At 41.7% G+C, this 17521-nt stretch overlaps 1 protein-coding gene across 1 annotated transcript in view; it reads left to right on the forward strand.

Moving 5' to 3' along the window:
• Positions 1–17521, forward strand: part of CNTN6 (contactin 6) — a 187164-nt gene that overhangs the window by 23614 nt on the left and 146029 nt on the right. The window lies entirely within an intron of this gene.

A 17521-nucleotide genomic window follows, 5' to 3' on the forward strand; every position in this document is an offset into this window, starting at 1 on the left:
AGAGTTCAGTATATATTACTTGGCATTAGGGCTAAGACTGCCAACTCTGGGTTGGGAAATTCCTGGAGATTTGGAGGCAGAGCCTGGGAAGGGTAGAGTCTGGGAAGCAAACAGAACTCAGCTGGAATGTAACACCACAGAGCCCACTAGTTCTCCTGGGGAACTGATCTCTGTAGTTTGGAGATGATGTCTAATCCCAGGAGAACACAGGCTCTACCTGGAGGCAGGCCCCATAATTAGGGCAAAAAATGCTTCATTTTGTACTTGGCCAAATTTAATAGACCTGAGTCTGAATCAAAATGGGACAGAGCTTTTTAAACAGAGGCAATTCACATTACAGGTCCCTTCCTCCCCACATACAAAAACTGAGGGCATTTCTGTTCAGAGTTCTCTATGTATACCTCGCATACAAAGAATACTGATAGTGTATATTTTGCTATCTCCTAGTCAGGGCTGCTGACTTCATCTAACACAATTCAAATCATGCAGTCAAATATTCTCAATTACATTTACCAAATTCAAGTTTCCTTATCCTTTGACCTATTTTAGACAAGGAGAAATAAAGGAATCTCATATTATCTCTTAGTTTTGAGCCATGGAGAAATTCCATTTTCATGCTACTTCAGAATGCTTGGATCACATTCAGTCTCATTAATTAACCTATTTGGCTGAGGCCATTTTTAATAGCTAAACAATAAAAATAAGTCATCAAGGTATTTCTTCTGTTTCTAACGAACATAGCTTCAGTACTAAATCTGATAAATGGCTTGGCTGTTAACTAGTACCACTTGCCTGAGATAAAATTAATATATGAGTACTGAGTTAGTTGAAGTAATCAAATAGTATATAAGCCTAAAATGTGAACTTTTCGAATGCTTCTATGCATCAGTTTGAAAGTTGGCTTTTGGAATGTATGCAATCTGCCACCAGTCATGTAAATTATCAGTACGTCAGGTCTGACAGTTATGGATGAGCTTAGCGGCTTGTTTCTGTCATGCCAGGGCCTTGCCGATCTAAGTTGCTCCCTGAATTCACCGCTTCCAGCAAAGGGCTGTTCCTCTAATACATATTTTCATGGAACAGAACCATTTTTCTTCCTTTTCCAAGGAAGGCTTGGGCCTCTCTTGACAACTTGTCCTGGTGACAACATTCTTCATAGTTGCTGCTGTTATTTAGATTATTTATTATACAGTTGCCTCATCTGCAGTGTCTGTCCTAAATTCTGAAAAACTCTCTCTCTCTCTCTCTCTCTCTCTCTCTCTCTCTCTCTCTCTCTCTCTCTCTCTCTCTCTCTCTCTCTCTCTCTCTCTCTTTTGTAAAGTAAGCAACATCCCGGGGTATAATCCCACTCCCTAGCCTCCTTTCAGCATTTAACCCTTGTTTGAGAACCTCTGGGGATTTCTGATACCCCAGATATCACTGCGGTCTTTGATGTGAAGGATACAATGTCAGGACTGCTCTGTCACACAAGCAGATAATCTTTTATATTGTATGCACCTAAAACAGAACAGAACTTCAAGATGCTGAATGTGGGTAGTGGTGATAGTTGTGGTTCTCATCCTGCACCTGCTTTTTGAGTTGACTCCTGGGGGAGAAATCCTGGAAGCCTAATTCCTAGGGTCTCCAGGTTTTTCTTTGCCACCGGCGGGAGGTTTTTGGGGCGGAGACTGAGGAGGGCGGGGTTTGGGGAGAGGAGGGACTTCAATGCCATAGAGTCCAATTGCCAAAGCAGCCATTTTCTCCAGGTGAATGGATCTCTATCAGCTGGAGATCAGTTGCAATAGCAGGAGATCTCCAGCTAGTACCTGGAAGTTAGCAACCCTACTAATTCCATGTGACCATCTTACTTCCTGGATTAGAGTGCATATCTTTTCAATATGCTGTTTCCAGTTCTGGGTTGGGAAATAGAGCTCACCTCGAAGTACAACTGATCTCCAGATGATAGAGCAGTTCCCCTGGAAAAACTGGCTGCTTCAGAGGGTGGACTCAATGGGATTATACAGTGATGAGGTCCTTGCCCTCCCCAGACCCCACCTTCCCCAGGTTCCCCTACCCCCATATCTTCAGGAATTTCTCATCCTGGAGCTGGCAACCCTACCTCACCAAGTCATTTATCACACAAAATTATACAATCAGATTCACAGTAATCTGATACCCGATTAGTTAGGATGGCAAGCCATTTTGGATAAGTTCGACTTGAATTGTTTGAATTCTTTTGCTCTTGTGTTTATGGTACACTGTTTCAGTGGTGGACTATAAATGACGAGGTTTTGCTTGGTTGAGATGCTTCAATGCCTGTTCCAGGGTTGCACTAGGAAAAAAAGAAGAGCAATTGACAGGCTGCCTTGTGGAGAATGGGTGTCCAAAAGTCTCAGTAGCTTCATATGGTGGTGGTGTTTGGCCTTGAGTGAGCCCTGAAGATTCAGATGTGACGACTTTGAGTATGCAGCTCAGTGACTACCAAAGTCACCTTGTGCAAGGTTTAGGGCTAGGGTTGCCAGGTCCCTCTTCACCACCGGTGGGAGTTTTTTTTGTGGGGGAGCCTGAGGAGGGCAGGGTTTGTGAAGGGGAGGGACTTCAATTTCATAGAGTCCAATTGACAAAGAGGCCATTATCTCCAGGAGAACTGATCTCTATCGGCTGGAGATCAGTTGTAATAGCAGGAGACCTCCAGGTACTACCGGTTGGCAACCCTATTTAGGGCCCAAGTTATATCACAAGAATGTTGCAAAGACAATGGCTGTTCCATGTTAATTGCCTTAATATTTGATACACTCTGAAAATGGGGAGAGATTCAATCCGGCTTGTTTCATCTCCTGTCCACCATGGCAGTGGCAGCTTTGCCTTTGTAGCAACACAGCTGCAACCATAACTGAGGGGGATAAGTGAATCAAAGTGCTAAGTAAGGCCTCTGTTGTCTGCTTCAGAGGTAGGGTTGCCAGCTCTGGGTTGGAAAATACCTGGAGATTTTGGGAGTGGAGCCTAAGGAGGGCAGGGTTTGGAGCGGGAAGGGACTTCAATGCCATAGAGTCCAATTGCCAAAGTGGCCCTTTTCTCCAAGGGAAATGATCTCTGTCACCTGGAGATCAGTTGTAATAGCAAGAGATCTCTAGCCACCACCTGGAGGTTGGCTACCCTATTCAGAGGCTATAGCACAGAGACCTCAAGAGTGGTGCCTGTGGGTACCAGGATGTCCACCAACACCTTTCCTGGCACCCACTGAGTTTTTGTTTTTTTTTAGAAAGTAGGTGTGGCCAGGTAGGGCTTTTGCCTAGCAATGCATTTGACTGGCCACTTGAGATTTCATTGGCTATGCAGATTTTTAAAAAGGTTGCTTGGGCAGCAGCTGCCATCAAAGCTCAGGGATCTTCCTTATGTGACTGAAGATAAACTGAGGCTCACATTTTATGGCTGGCTTCACCTTTTATGGCAACTGTTTTGCAGCTTCCCTCGCCCCACTATGTCAGAATTCCAAAGGCTCAAAAAAGGTGTGTGGGGGGCCCGTTATAGTAGATGGATGAGCTTCGACAACCACCCTAAACCGTCAGTCTCTTTTCAAGTCTATCTAAGCATGTCATCGCTGCTTTATATCGCAAGCATGCTTTGAGCTTCGTAGCAAACATGGTCTGCAGAGGAGCACACCGTTTTTGACAGCCACAATAATGTGCATGCTAAGCCTGTAATGGAGTTATCTTGTTTTAACTGCTGTTCAATTTGATCACCCAACACAGAAAATAACTCGTCCATGAGGCACTGGTGTAAAAGTTTATCTCCTATCTGGGTACTTCTACAATATACTTGTTCTTGTCTGTGGGTGCTCTATATAGAAGGCATATGTTTAAAAATGTTTTGTGACATATAGAAACAAAGCATCATATATTATGCACACATACAGTTATTTTATTTCTATGTGACAGACTATTTCTGTTAATGGTTCATTGAAACAAGTAGTGTTGGGGTGATGTAGTGGCCAAAAATGTGTATATGGGGGTTAATGCTGACGGTGTATGACTGTCTCCATGCATGGAAAATAACCCAGCAAATTAGCTTGGCCTATTTACGAACAAACCAAATAGCCAGCCAGGAAATCAGCACCCCCTTGCAACAGGCAAGTGGGATGTGAATACATGAACCCATGAGGCTGCCTTATATTGAATCAGACCCCTGCTCCATTAAAGTCAGTATTGTCTACTCAAACCAGCAGCTGCTCTCCAGATCTCAGGCTGAGGTCTTTCACATACTCAGGCTGAGGTCTTTCACTAGGCATACTTGCCTAGTCCCTTTAACTGGAGATGCCAGGGATTGAACCTGGGACCTTCTGCATGGCAAGCAGATGCTCTGCCACTGAGACAAAGCCCCTCACCTTTGGCAATGTATTCCATCAATTAAGGATGCGTTGTGGAAAGAAATACTTGTTCATTCATTCATTTCTCTAGACTTCTGCTGTGTACCTGGCTGGCACACATACAAATTGATTAGTGTTCCTATTCTTTTTCAATAGGTAACAATCCATGTCCTCCTATCAATGGGATCATGGAAAAGCATGTGGTTACTCAAATATTCATAGAGCATTCTGACTCTATTAATCTTAAAGGTCTTGCACAGTTAAAAAAATTGACGTCACTTGCATTCCTCTCCAATTATAGATGTATGAAAATGCAATCTAGCCTTTAATCTTGCTTGGTTTTGCATTGGCGTAATTGCTTGAAATGATTTACTTTTCAAGTTTTCCATACCCAGCTGTCAATTATCTACACGCAATCAGTAACTTACTGTCTAAAAATTCTTTAATGTATCTTCATGCATTCTGAAGACTTCTCCTGAACATGCCATTTGACTACACAATTAATGGTGTCCAAATGGAAGGTTTACTGAAAATTTCAAAACCTCATCATATCAAATTTTCCCAACCACTAAAATCACTGGCAACTACATGCTAGTGCTGTCTTTTAGTACAATGGCAGGCACATTGTCATCACTATATTATGCATGCATTAATTTGGGTATGCTGGGAATTATTCTGTGTTTCATTTTAACCCTTGTATGTTTGGCATTCTATCAAAGGGGGGAAATGAGGTTGTAAATGCATGGTTGTGGTTGTTTCCAACCCAATGAAAAAAGGTACTGAAAACCCCTTTTGTTGCATTCATTAGTATAACAATGAATAGAAACAACAACTGTGGGAATATCATTTCTTTCTTTCTTTCATTCATTCATTCATTTATTATCCCGTTCCTCCCTGACAATGCCGGGCTCGGGACAGCTCACAACATATTACAGACATTAAAACCTATGTTTCTGGTTAAAATTCACACATTTAAAATTTCCAGTGGCACCTTCAATCATTCCAGTGGCGGGTGCCAGCCGAGCAGGTATAGAACAGTCCCAGTGAAGAGTGATCAAGGTTAGGGTAAGCATAATTGATAGTATAACTAGGAAACAAAATAGGAGAGGAAAGAAAGGGGAGGGGGAAAGGGAGGGGGAGGGAGACCAGCTAAGATGGAAACCATTGCTGTCCTCAACTACATGCCTGGTAGAACATCTCAGTTTTGCAGGCCCTGCAGAATTTCATCAGATCCCGCAAGGCCCTGGTCTCAATAGGCTGGGGCCAGAGCCAAAAAGGCTCTGGCTGAGGACAGCCAGATATTTTGGGCCAGGGACCACCAGTAAGTTGTTTCCCATTGAATGTAACATTCTGTGAACACCTGACAATCTCATTTAGTGAGCTCAAGAGACATGACACTGACATTGAAGTTTTCCAACTATCCAAGTCAAACAAGGGTTGCCAGGTTCCTCTTCGCCACCGGCGGGAGGTTTTGGGGGCAGAGGCTGAGGAGGATGGGGTTTGGGGAGGGACTTCAATGCCATCGAGTTCAATTGCCAAAGGGGCCATTTTCTCCAGGTGAACTGCTCTCTATCAGCTGGAGATCAGTTGTAACAGCAGGAGATTTGCTGCCACCACCTGGAGGTTGGCAACCCTAAAGTCAAACACACATTGCAAGATAAGAAAATTTGGACTACACACACATTTATAGTGAAGCCAGAAGAAACAGAATATGATGAAAATGTCCACATTTAATATAGAGAATTATGATGAATATAATGGAAATGACTTGAGAGCCGGAATGGTGTAGTGGTTAAGAGTGATGGTTAGGAGCGGTGGACTCTAATCAGGAGAACCAGATTTGATTCCCCACTCCTCCATATGAGCAGTGGACGCTAATCTGGTGAACTGGGTTGGTTTCCCCACTACTACAAGAAGCTAGCTGGGTGATCTTGGGCTAGTCACATTTCTCTTAGAGCTCTCTCAGCCCCATCTACCTCACAGGGTGTCTGTTGTGGGGAAGGGATGGTGTTTGTAAGCCAGTTTGATTCTCCCTTAAGTGGTAGAGAAAGTTGCATATAAAAAACAACCTTTTGAAATGAGAAAAGCAAAAATAAAATTTTCCTGCTCCATAACCTTTAATTATACTTTCCATTTCCTGCTACATATTTGGCTGGTACTTGTTAAGACAGGGGGCTTTTCCTCATTCTCATTTTTCTTCACTTGTAAATTCCTGCTTTTGGGGGGGGGTTAAATCTGCAGGGGAATTTGCTGGACATAAACTGGTGCAATATTGAATCAACCACTAGAGGGAGCAAACCACTGCAGGTTTTTATACTGGACATAAACCAGTAACATTGAATCAATTACTATAGGGAGCAAAACACATATGGAACAGAACCCCCTCCCCCCCCATGAAATAGGAACTTACAAGCAAAGAAAATGAGAATGTGGAAAAGAGAAATCTACAGTTTGATGGCATTAGGACACAAAGTACTTTTAATAAAAGCCAAGGAGAAACTTGAGAGAGATTCCATTTTTCACTGCATATTGTGCAGTTCTGTTCTAAAGCAAAACTTTGAGTTGCCCAGGGGTACATTTTCAAATCACATTCCCTGGACAGATAGTCATGTCAGGCAAATAGATAACCAATTCTCTTGTGGTACATGGTCTAGACTTTGCAAAGTTTTTTAAAAAAGATAGATAGTATTCTTCACTTTCAGTTTTCATTGTGATGCCCTTGTCTTTTTTTCATTTGAAAGAAGAATGATAATGGAGACCCTAAGGAAATGGTGCCCTTTCTGTGTACGAATCTGATCCTCTTAATTTCGTACATGTATTCTTTTAGGAAAAATGATCATCTTGGCTTAATTACCATGTTTCTTATAATACTAAGCACATTAGTATTTTACTCCATAAAAGTAACAGAAGCACAAAGTGTTGGATTTATTTAACTGGCAGGATGTTAAATGATATAGCTGTTATCTTTGTCTGCATTGTAAATTACTGAATTAAACCTTCACTCAGTTTGGCAATAATGGCAAATGAATATTACGACCGTACGATGCAGCAAACATTATCTACTACCAAATTTAGGTCTCACTTATAACTCAAATCAAAGTGAACAAAATGCTTGTGCAGTAGATTGGAAAAAAGATTCATTATTATTTATTCGTCTTGCCTAGAAACACAAAAATAATGAAATTTCATTGAGAAGAATGCATGTCAAGATTACTATACATCATAAAGACACATCCCCCTAACTTCACTATGGATATTTGTCTCTGTAATTAGATGTCTGCTTCTGCAATACTTTTATATGTGAAGGGCATGGCCAAGTTCATGACACAAATCAACTGCACTAAAGACAAGACTTTATCTTTCATGCATCTTGCACAACAGTTCTGAAGAACCATGCAGGCAATGTAGTTATTACTAGTAAATTTTGATCCAGCCAGAAATGTCACCTCCAGCTTCCTTAGAGATGTTGTCTTATGAGATTCTTTGTATACCTATATCATTTTTCTCTTGTCGCACCTCTTTAAGTCAAGTGTGCAAACTTGTGTATGCCTGTAGTTGAGGTAGCCAAAATTATCCTAAAATTATACCAAAATCTTAATAGGGACAGAGTGCCAAAGGGCAAAAACCCAGTATCACAAACATTGGCAATATTCCAACTTTGTAACACCTCCTAAAACTTTTGCTGTATAGTTGTTGTTTCTTGAAACTAACAGTGTGCTATAAAAGGTGTCCAACATTTCCCCTGTGGCTAGTTACTGCAAAGTGATATTGGTATTTGAGGTTACATAGTTTATTAACCAGGGAGGAAACATGACATAGCCTGATCTTGGAAGCTAAGCAAAGTTGGTACTTGAATGGGAGACCAGCAAGGCAGACTCTGCAAAGGAAGGCAAAGGCAAACCACCTCTGCTTCTCACTTACCATGAAAGTCCCTTGCTGTGGTTGCGATAAGTTGATTGAGACTTGATGGCACTTATGTACATAGTAGATGGGGGTATGTTCTCCAGTTATATTCATTTACATTTTTCAACTTTTTGCTACTGGTTTTAAAGCTTCATCCACCTGCACATATTTAATTTTTTAAATACATAATTTATACAAAAGGTGTGTATATAGCACACACACAATGGTTATTTATTCACATACAAACATTGAAAGATGTACAGGAAATTTTTTGGTGTGATTAAACAGAAAATCTGGGGAGGTGATGTGCCTGACTGGTAAAGAATCTGATTTGCATGCAAAGGATTCCCGGTTCATTCCCTGGCATCTCCAATAAAAAAATCAAGTAGTAGGTAATGTGAATGGCCTCGGCCTGACACGCTGGAGAGCTGCTGCCCATCAGAATAGACTACACTGGTCTAATAGACCAGTGGGTGACTCAGCATTTTTCACAAGTTACAGTGAACACACACACAGTCCAAGTACAGTTCAAACTTGATTTTTCTTTACACTTGTATCACAGGTTACAGTCAATGCATTTATAGCTGAACAAGTGATTTAAAACCCACATTTATCTAGATAATGGTCCCCAGTTTCTTTAATACAGTGAATACATGTTGGCTTTGTCTCACTAACAGGTGTATACTCATACATGCATACACTGTAGGGTTGCCAGGTCCCCCCTCTCCTCTGGCAGGAGGTTTTTGGGGCAGAGGTGAAAAGACTATCACAATCCATAGAACACCCAACTAGCAACATGAGACGGGTAATACTTTGGGTTCCTTGAGTCTCTGTGGAAAAAAAGCAGAATGCAAATGAAGGATATAAATCTTTTCAACACCACTTTGCCTACAGGACAAAACATTAACTTTACCATAGAACCTGAAATAGCAAGTCTTTCCTTGAAAGCAAAATACTGATGTTTCGTTTGATTCACTTAGTCCAGATTTGCTAAAAACCAGCTCTGGGCTGACAAAACAGAGAAGTACACACACAGAGCAGGTGGCTTTTAGAGGAAGGCACATCCATATAGATAGGATAAGCACTTACATTTACTCCATTCAATAGGTCAATAGTTAATAAAGTGTTTGTTCTTAACGGACATTCTTCTTTGAGAAGATAACAGAATTGTTCTATAGATTTGGGGTATAGTTAAATAATCAGTAACTACAGAGGATCAGCAAATAAATGAGTTTCAGAAGCATGCTTGTCTATAACATTAAGAAGATTTATATACATTGGTTGAAGTACACTAAGAGATAGCTAAATTAACAAGAATGAGAAATACAGATCAAATACTTTCAATTGGACCCAAGTTGGCTTTAGTTTACTGGAACTTATGCAATACAATTTTTCTTCATGATTTAGTGTCTTGATGAAACAGAAAAATTGTTACATATCCTGTAGCCAGTGTGGTGTAGTGGTTAGGAGCGGTAGGTTCTAATCTGGAGAACCGGGATTCACAGGTTTCCACATGGGCTCGAATGTGGTGAACTGGGTTGGTTTCCCCTCTTCTACACATGAAGCCTGCTGGGTGACCTTGGGCTAGCCCCACCTACCTCACAAGGTGTCTGTTGTGGGGAGAGGAAGTGAATGTAAACTGGCTTGAGACTCCTTAAAGGAAGAGAAAATTGGGGTACAAAAATCAACTCTTCTTCTAATGTGGTTGAATGGAACCCAGTAGCTTGGATTATTAACAGACTGTCTCCTTTTTATGTTTAGATTCATGGGTAGAAAAGCCTCATGCCCCACTTTTCCAATTTTGTTTGAAGTGACCTTACATAAATAAAAGCAAATGGTTTTTTTTTTTAAAAGTGTTGCCACTCATAAAAGACAACAACAACAAAAGTCTTCATGAACTCTGCAAGGACAGTGTTTTATCCTTTAAAGAGGTAAAGGTAGTAAGGTAGTCCCCTTTGCAAGCACCAGGTCATTCCTGACTCATAGGGTGACATCACATCCTGACGTTTACTAGGCAGGCTATGTTTATGGAGTGATTTGCCATTGCCTTCCCCAGTCATCTACACTTTACCCCCAGCAAGGTTTTATCTTTAAGGTGTGTGAAACCTGTAAAAAATCTGTTTCAGAAGTCCAAGCAGGTTAAAGAGCCCATATGAAAGTGTCCTAAGACAGCAACAAGATATCAAACAACTTCCTTTTCCTGATACCTTCTCAATAGTTCATTGGGGAAATGCTTCATGAGAGAGACCAACAGGAGGGGTAGAACTGTGCAATGGGGGAGCTGGGCTAGGGTTCCCAACCTCCAGGTGGTGGCTGGAGATCAGCTATTACAACTGATCTCCAGGCAACAGAGATCAATTCACCTGGAGAAAATGGCCACTTTAGAAGGTGAACTCTATGGCATTATAACCCATTGAAGTCCCTCCCCTCCCTCAGATTCCACCCCCAAAATCTCCAGGTATTTCCCAATCTAGAGCTGGAAACCCTTAGCTTGGCCAACAACCAACAAAAAGAAGAAGGGCTAGAACCCACATTATAGACCATTTCTCTAACCCAGTGGATTTTGTAGGGGCAGGCCAGGACCAAAAAGTGGGTTGCAGATTTCCCTCAGGTTGGTCACAAGGCCAAGAGGAAGGAGAAGGAATAGGGTAAATCAGGAGAGGAGGCTCCAGAAGGCTCAGTTGCAAATTTGCATTTGCATAATGAACAAACTGGCCATAAAACACAGCTTGTTCTCGGTAATTAAACATTACATTTTTCCTTGCTCGTTGTTAGTTAATGCAAGATTCCTGAATCTTATGTTCAAGAGGAAGAAAGTAGCATGGAGTGGCTTTGCAAGTAAGTCCAGGAAAGTACAGTAAATTTAGAAGTTGGAGCCACTTCAAAAAAAATTGAGAAACAATACTCTAACCACCTGACAGCTGAACACACAGGAAAAAAGACATGTTGTAGAACATTTGGAATCCTCCATTGCCAGAAAATGAGGTAGTCTTAGCAGAAGGAAGTCACTGGATCCAATCCCAAAGGTGCTTACTTTTGAATAAAAATATATACACAGAATGTAAGGCTGGATGAGACCAGTGATCCATTTAGCCCAGCATACTGTTTTATACAGTGGCCAGCCAGTTGCCATGGGGGGCAGAACAAACAGGGCATAGAAACCAAGGCCCCTTGCCTGATGTTGCCTCCTAGCACTGGTATTCAGAGGTTTGATGCCTCTGTATATGCCAGTTCCCTTTATACTCCATGGCTAGTAGCCACTGATAGACCTATCCTCCATGATTAGAGTTGCCAGCTCCAGGATAGGAAATACCTGGAGATTTTGGGGGTGCCAAAGAATATAGTTGCCAAAGTGGCCATTTTCTCCAGGGGAACTGATCTATGTCACCTGGAGAACAGTTGTAATAGCAGGAGATCGCCAGCCACCACCTGGAGGTTGGCAACCCTATTCATAAATCATCTATCCCTCCTTTAAAGCTATGTATACTCGTGGCCATTACTACCTTGGGGACCCTACGTAGGTGGAAAGGCAACATAAAAATGTTTTTAATAGTAAAATAAGTTCCAACACTGGCAATAAATTCCACAGTATAATTACTCATTGAGTAAAGAAGTATTTTCTTTTGTCTTATTTCCTGACAACTTCATTTGGGGCCCCCAAATTCTAGTATTATGTAAGAGGGAGAAAAGGCTCCCTGTACCCACTTTCTCTGTCCCATGCATAATTTCATAAACATATATCATGTTTCCCCTTAGCCATCTTTTTTCTAGTCAGGATCTCCAGCTCCTCATAGGAAAAGTGCTCCAAGCCCCTTAATCATCTTCATTGCCCTCCTTCATACTTTTTCCAGCTCTGCAATATCTTTTTTTTTTTAGATAGGGCAACCAGAACTGCACACAGTATTCCATACCATATCTCCACACCCAAACTCCAGGAATTTGCCAACCTGGAGTTAGAAACCCGTCCCTAACCATACGGTACTTCATTTGTTGCCCTCTTACTAGGGTTGCCAGATGCCTGTTAATTAACAAGCCTGCCCACCAGCCCTCAGCTGGCCAGCAGGGGAAAGCAGGCAAGCAAGGGGGGGGCATTGGCACGTACATGCAGCGGCGCATGACACAATAAGGTAGGGTTGTCAGGTCTCCCCTGTCCTCCGGCGTGAGGTTTTTAGGGCAGAGGTAGGGAAAGATCGAGTGGGCACGCAGCCAGGTAGATTGGCGGGGGTTTGCCTGCCACCACCTGGCACTTGGCAACCCCACAAAAAGGTCCCTTTCAGGGTAAACCATAGAGTTTTTGAGGGATGTGCTAGAGCATCCCCATTGATTCCACGTTGACCTCAGAAAGGACATTATAGTGTGTGTGCACTCACAAATAGCCCCCTCCCCCCAAAAAAACCACTGAAGCTCCTGCCAGTGGTAAAGGAGGAGCTTGCAACCCTACCTCTTACCCGATGCAGAGATATCCTCCTATAGTTCTTCACAACCTGCCTTGGTTTTCACCATCCTGAATAATTTGTTAGCATCTGCAAACTTTACTACACTGCCCATCCCCAGTTCCAAATCACTATGCATATTCTGGTGGGAGAATAGCTCATGGAAAAATCTGAAAAATCCCATAAACATGGTATAGCAATATTATTTTTCTAATGTATGAAGAAGTTACCAGACCTTGAAAATAGCTTTCTACTTTGTAAATTATAACATAGAATACTGAATTCAAAATTTTTTTAAAAAAATATAAATGTGATATTTGTGAACCTGAGACTTTAAGGTAATGGCTGCTGATACTGGCCTAATTGGTTCATTTCCATCAGGCTTATTCTGACATGGCAAGCCTCTTACCTTGTTTTCCTGCACTCCTTCCAATGATCTTTCTACCCAAGAAAGATAGAGGCTGTTACCTCCATCCATGTAATTCAGAAGGAGGCATGCAAACAAGCACCTCTCCTCACCTTCATTATGTAAATAAGCCCCACAAATCTTTGAGAAATGAGGTATTATTATCAATCAGACATGAAATGTTTGCTGCTGTGGAGGAAGGGGAAATTGCCTGCAGACCATCTAGGAAAGCCTGAAGGCAATTTCCCTGTGTAAGGATTTAAAATAAGGGCAGCCTTGGTGATAAAAGCTGTGAGGTGATGCCTGAGCATTAAAGGCCCATGAACGCTGTGTGTTTGAATCTCATCCAATCTCACACTGGATGGCTTTCTCCAGTCCCTTTCCGCTTTAAGGGAGTACCAGACCATACAGGTTGAGGAAATGACCCTCCCCAGCTGTCTTTCAACACCCATTGCTTTTGAAAGCCGGATGCCGTCAAAGCTTGCATTCCCCAAGGCTCAAAATACAAACCAAAGCAGCTCTTAACATTCACTTTTAATATAAACGTACACACCACAGTGTCAAGTTCTCCTCCATTTTGGTTTTAAGGCCCCTTTTCTCTGGCAAGTTAAAAACCTCAGAGACTTTCCATACACGCAGCAGCTTGTTTAAATGGATTGCTATGGGTGCAAAGCTGCAGCGTGTGTTTTAATGATCCTCCCAGAGACCAGCTGCCCATGTGGGTGTTTGCAGTGTTAGTCTGAAGACTCACAAGTGAGTGGGTTTACCTCACCGACATCATGTTTGAAGCGGGCCCTATCAGAACCTGAGGTAGGGTTGCCAGCTCTGGGTTGGGAAGTACCTGGAGATTTCTGGGGTGGAGCATGAGGAGGGCAGGGTTTGGAGAGGGGAGGAACTTCAGTGCTGTAGAGTATAGATGCCAAAGGCCATTTTCTCCAGGGGAACTGATCTATGTCACCTGGAGAGCAGTTGTAATAGTGGGAGATCTCCAGCCACCACCTGGAGGTTAGTGAAAATATAGTACTAGGCTCAAACCAATTAATTTAAATAATACACAAGCAAACTATGCAAACATATTGTGAACAATGTGTAACATTGTTCACAATATGTCTATATAAAGTGTCTATATAAAGTGTAATAAATAATTGTCTATATAAAGTGTAATAAATAATTAATAAAAATAAATGCTATTTTATACAAAATAAATGCTATTTTAAACAAACCAATTAATATGAAGATTCCAGCTGATGAAGCTGCAATTTTGCAGTGAAAACGCTAGTGTGCATCCGGACCGCGTTACTGTGGACTTTTTCAGCCTTCCTCGTGTTGCTTTTTGAAGAAAACAACCTAGAGATAAGACTCTTACTAAACTTGAAAAAGACTTTCCATCTTAGATTTGCTTGTACATACTATCACTGCTGTTTTCACTTGTCTGTAGATGGTACACATTGTTCACAATATATGTTTGCATAGTTTGCTTGTGTATTATTTAAATTAATTGGTTTGAGCCTAGTACTATATTTTCACTACTATCCCAGTAGTACTTGTGCATATTTTTCTCAGACCACCTGGAGGTTGGCAGCCCTAATAAGGAGTGTATCATCAACTTTGTTTGAGATCTTTGTAACAGTTTATACCGATATTTTGTATATGTATACTGTATTCCAGGCCCTGTGTTTTTAACAAACGTATTGTGTACCCTATATAATACCGTATATACTCGCGTATAAGCCGAGTTTTTCAGCCCAAAAAAAGGGCTGAAAAAGCCAACCTTGGCTTATACACGGGTCAATACGGTAGGGTAGGGAAAATATAATTATTTACCCTATAATTATTGTTATAGATTTTATAGTTTCCAGCTCAAACTTTGAGGCTCCCGGTAGTCTTCCTGTACCCATGGTAAAAGCATAAGAAACTTTGGCAGGGCTTTAGATAGCAGAGTCATAAGTTTAAATCATTTTTTCATTTCACAGAAGAAGCCACTCTGTTTGGACCTACTTTTATTCAGGAGCCATTTGATGTGACTTACTCATTATCTTCTGAAGTTCCTGAAATTCTGTTGAACTGTTCAGCAAGAGGACACCCAATGCCATACTACAGGTCAGTCTGTTTTTGCAGTAGTGATCTGCTTTGGAATGGCGTTGAGAAGAGGTGCGGAGAATATCATACAGAAATGCAGTTTCTCAAATGAAGCATCAGTAACTGAAGTGTTAGTTATAAGGTTGCCAGCTCCAGGTTGGGAAATACATGGAGATTTTTGGGGCGGAGCTTGAGGAGGACGGTGTTTGGGGAGGGGCTTCAGATCCATAGAGTTTAATTGCCAAAGCGGCCATTTTCTCCAGGTGAATTGATCTCTATCGGCTGGAGATCAGTTGTAAGAGCAGAAGATCTCCAGCTAGTTCCTGGCGGTTGGCAACCCTAGTTAGTAGTGATTTTTTCTGTTGCTAAGATAATTAGTAAGTTGACCTGTTTAGTAAGGGGCCAAACTAGATGTATCAGCATCCTCATGGCCACCACAAGGATGGCACCACCATCTAAAAATTACGGCATTTGAAAAGTTACAGGAGGAGAAGAAGGAGAAGAAGAGTTGGCTTTTATATGCCGACTTTCTCTACCACTTAAGGCAGAATCAAACCGGCTTACAATCACCTTCCCTTCCCTCCCCTCCCCATAACAGACACCCTGTGAGGTAGGTGGGGCTGAATGAGCTGTGACTTGCCCAAGGTCACCCAGCTGGCTTTGTGTGGAGGAGTGGGGAAACCAACCCGGTTCTCCAGATTAGCCTCCGCCGCTCATGTGTAGGAATGGGGGAATCAAACCAAGTTCTCCAGATCAGACTCCACCGCTCCAAACCACTGTTCTTAACCAGTACACCACTACACTGTTCTTAACCACTACAAAAGAATGCTGCACTGAATGCCACGAGGATGCCATCACATATATTTTGGTCTTAGTCACAAGAAGGGGAAATCAGTGATAACTCATGGGGAAGGGAAATACTGTCCCCCCCTGCTGCAACCACTTTCTCTCCTCTTGCTCACTGCCCACTCTCCCATCACCTGCTGCCATCACTGTTTTGTCCCTTCCTCTCCAAACCTTTCTATCACCATTGTCATTGTACGCCCTTTGTGAATTCACTCCATTCTCACACAGATTGGATCCAGCCTGGTGAGCTAAGTCATTATTATTATTTTTTAAAATGTATTTCTGCTCTTTATAAAGCAGCAGCTCAAAAAAAAAACCTTCTCAAACTATAGTCAAAATATCACTGATTACATATCGATGAATTTGAGATATAAATTACAGAGAATCGACGAGGGGGGACATCCCAATCTAAGTTTAAGTGGCTCGGATATGAAAGATTCCAGCAAGGCTTTAAGATCAGGAATGCATCGACTCCACCTAATAAAGCCACAGCCGGACATCGTCATGGGATTGCTAAGTGAGTTTATTAGTGAAGAAATTGTGTTGAAGAGCTGGAACAGCTTAGTGACTGCCTGGCCGATTGATAATTGGCTATAACACTCCACAAGAACATTCCAAACACTGCCCCATTGACTTTTATGTGAAAAAATCAACAGAGAGGTTCTTACAAAGTAACACAAGAGAGGAGTGAAACTGGGATTGAATTTAGTTTCTGTATTTTTTTTTAATTATTAAATGCCAATGATTGGATCCACTGGATTGAGAAAATCAAAGATAATCGGCCCAAACTGGTAATTTGTAAATTACAAGTAAATTATAGTTTGTATAAAATGGGACATAAAGACCATACTGCCATAATGAGATGGAGGTTTTTTTTTTTTTTTTTAAAGTCACTGAGGAATGTATGACAATATAGTTTCAATTGCTTCCTTAGAATTCAGTGTGAAATAGTGGTTACTAGACAGCAGATCTGGGGGAACCAAGAATGTATCCCTGCTCTGCCATAAAAGCTTGGTGGGTGACCTTGGGAGACTCACACAATTTAACCCAGGGGTGTCAAAAATATGGTCCGGGGGCTGCATTTGGTCCCTGGAGAGTTCTTATCTGGCTCGCCAGCCAGCTGAGGCAGCCACCCCACCCACCCAGCTCCCGATCTGGGCTGACAAGGCCTGGCCCGTCCAGACCAAGTGACATTTATGTCACATCCGGCCCTTGTAACAAATGACTTTGACACCCCTAATCTTACCTATTGCATAGGGTTATTGTGAGGATAAAATGGAGAACAGGAGAATGCTGTAAGCCACTTTTTCCCTATAGGGGAGAAAGGCATTGTATAAATGAAGTGAATTAATTAATTAATAGAATTTGGCATTCTCATGCTAAATAACAAATTTCAAAAAGGAATGTGAGTAATTGCCAAAGGTGTGACAATACATTACAAGGGAAGTGACCTTTTATTATTGATGGGAATGTGATAATACTGATGCACTAACATTAGTCCTTTTTACT

The sequence above is a fragment of the Euleptes europaea genome, chromosome 1, assembly GCF_029931775.1.
Source record: "Euleptes europaea isolate rEulEur1 chromosome 1, rEulEur1.hap1, whole genome shotgun sequence".
Lineage (NCBI taxonomy): Eukaryota > Metazoa > Chordata > Lepidosauria > Squamata > Sphaerodactylidae > Euleptes > Euleptes europaea.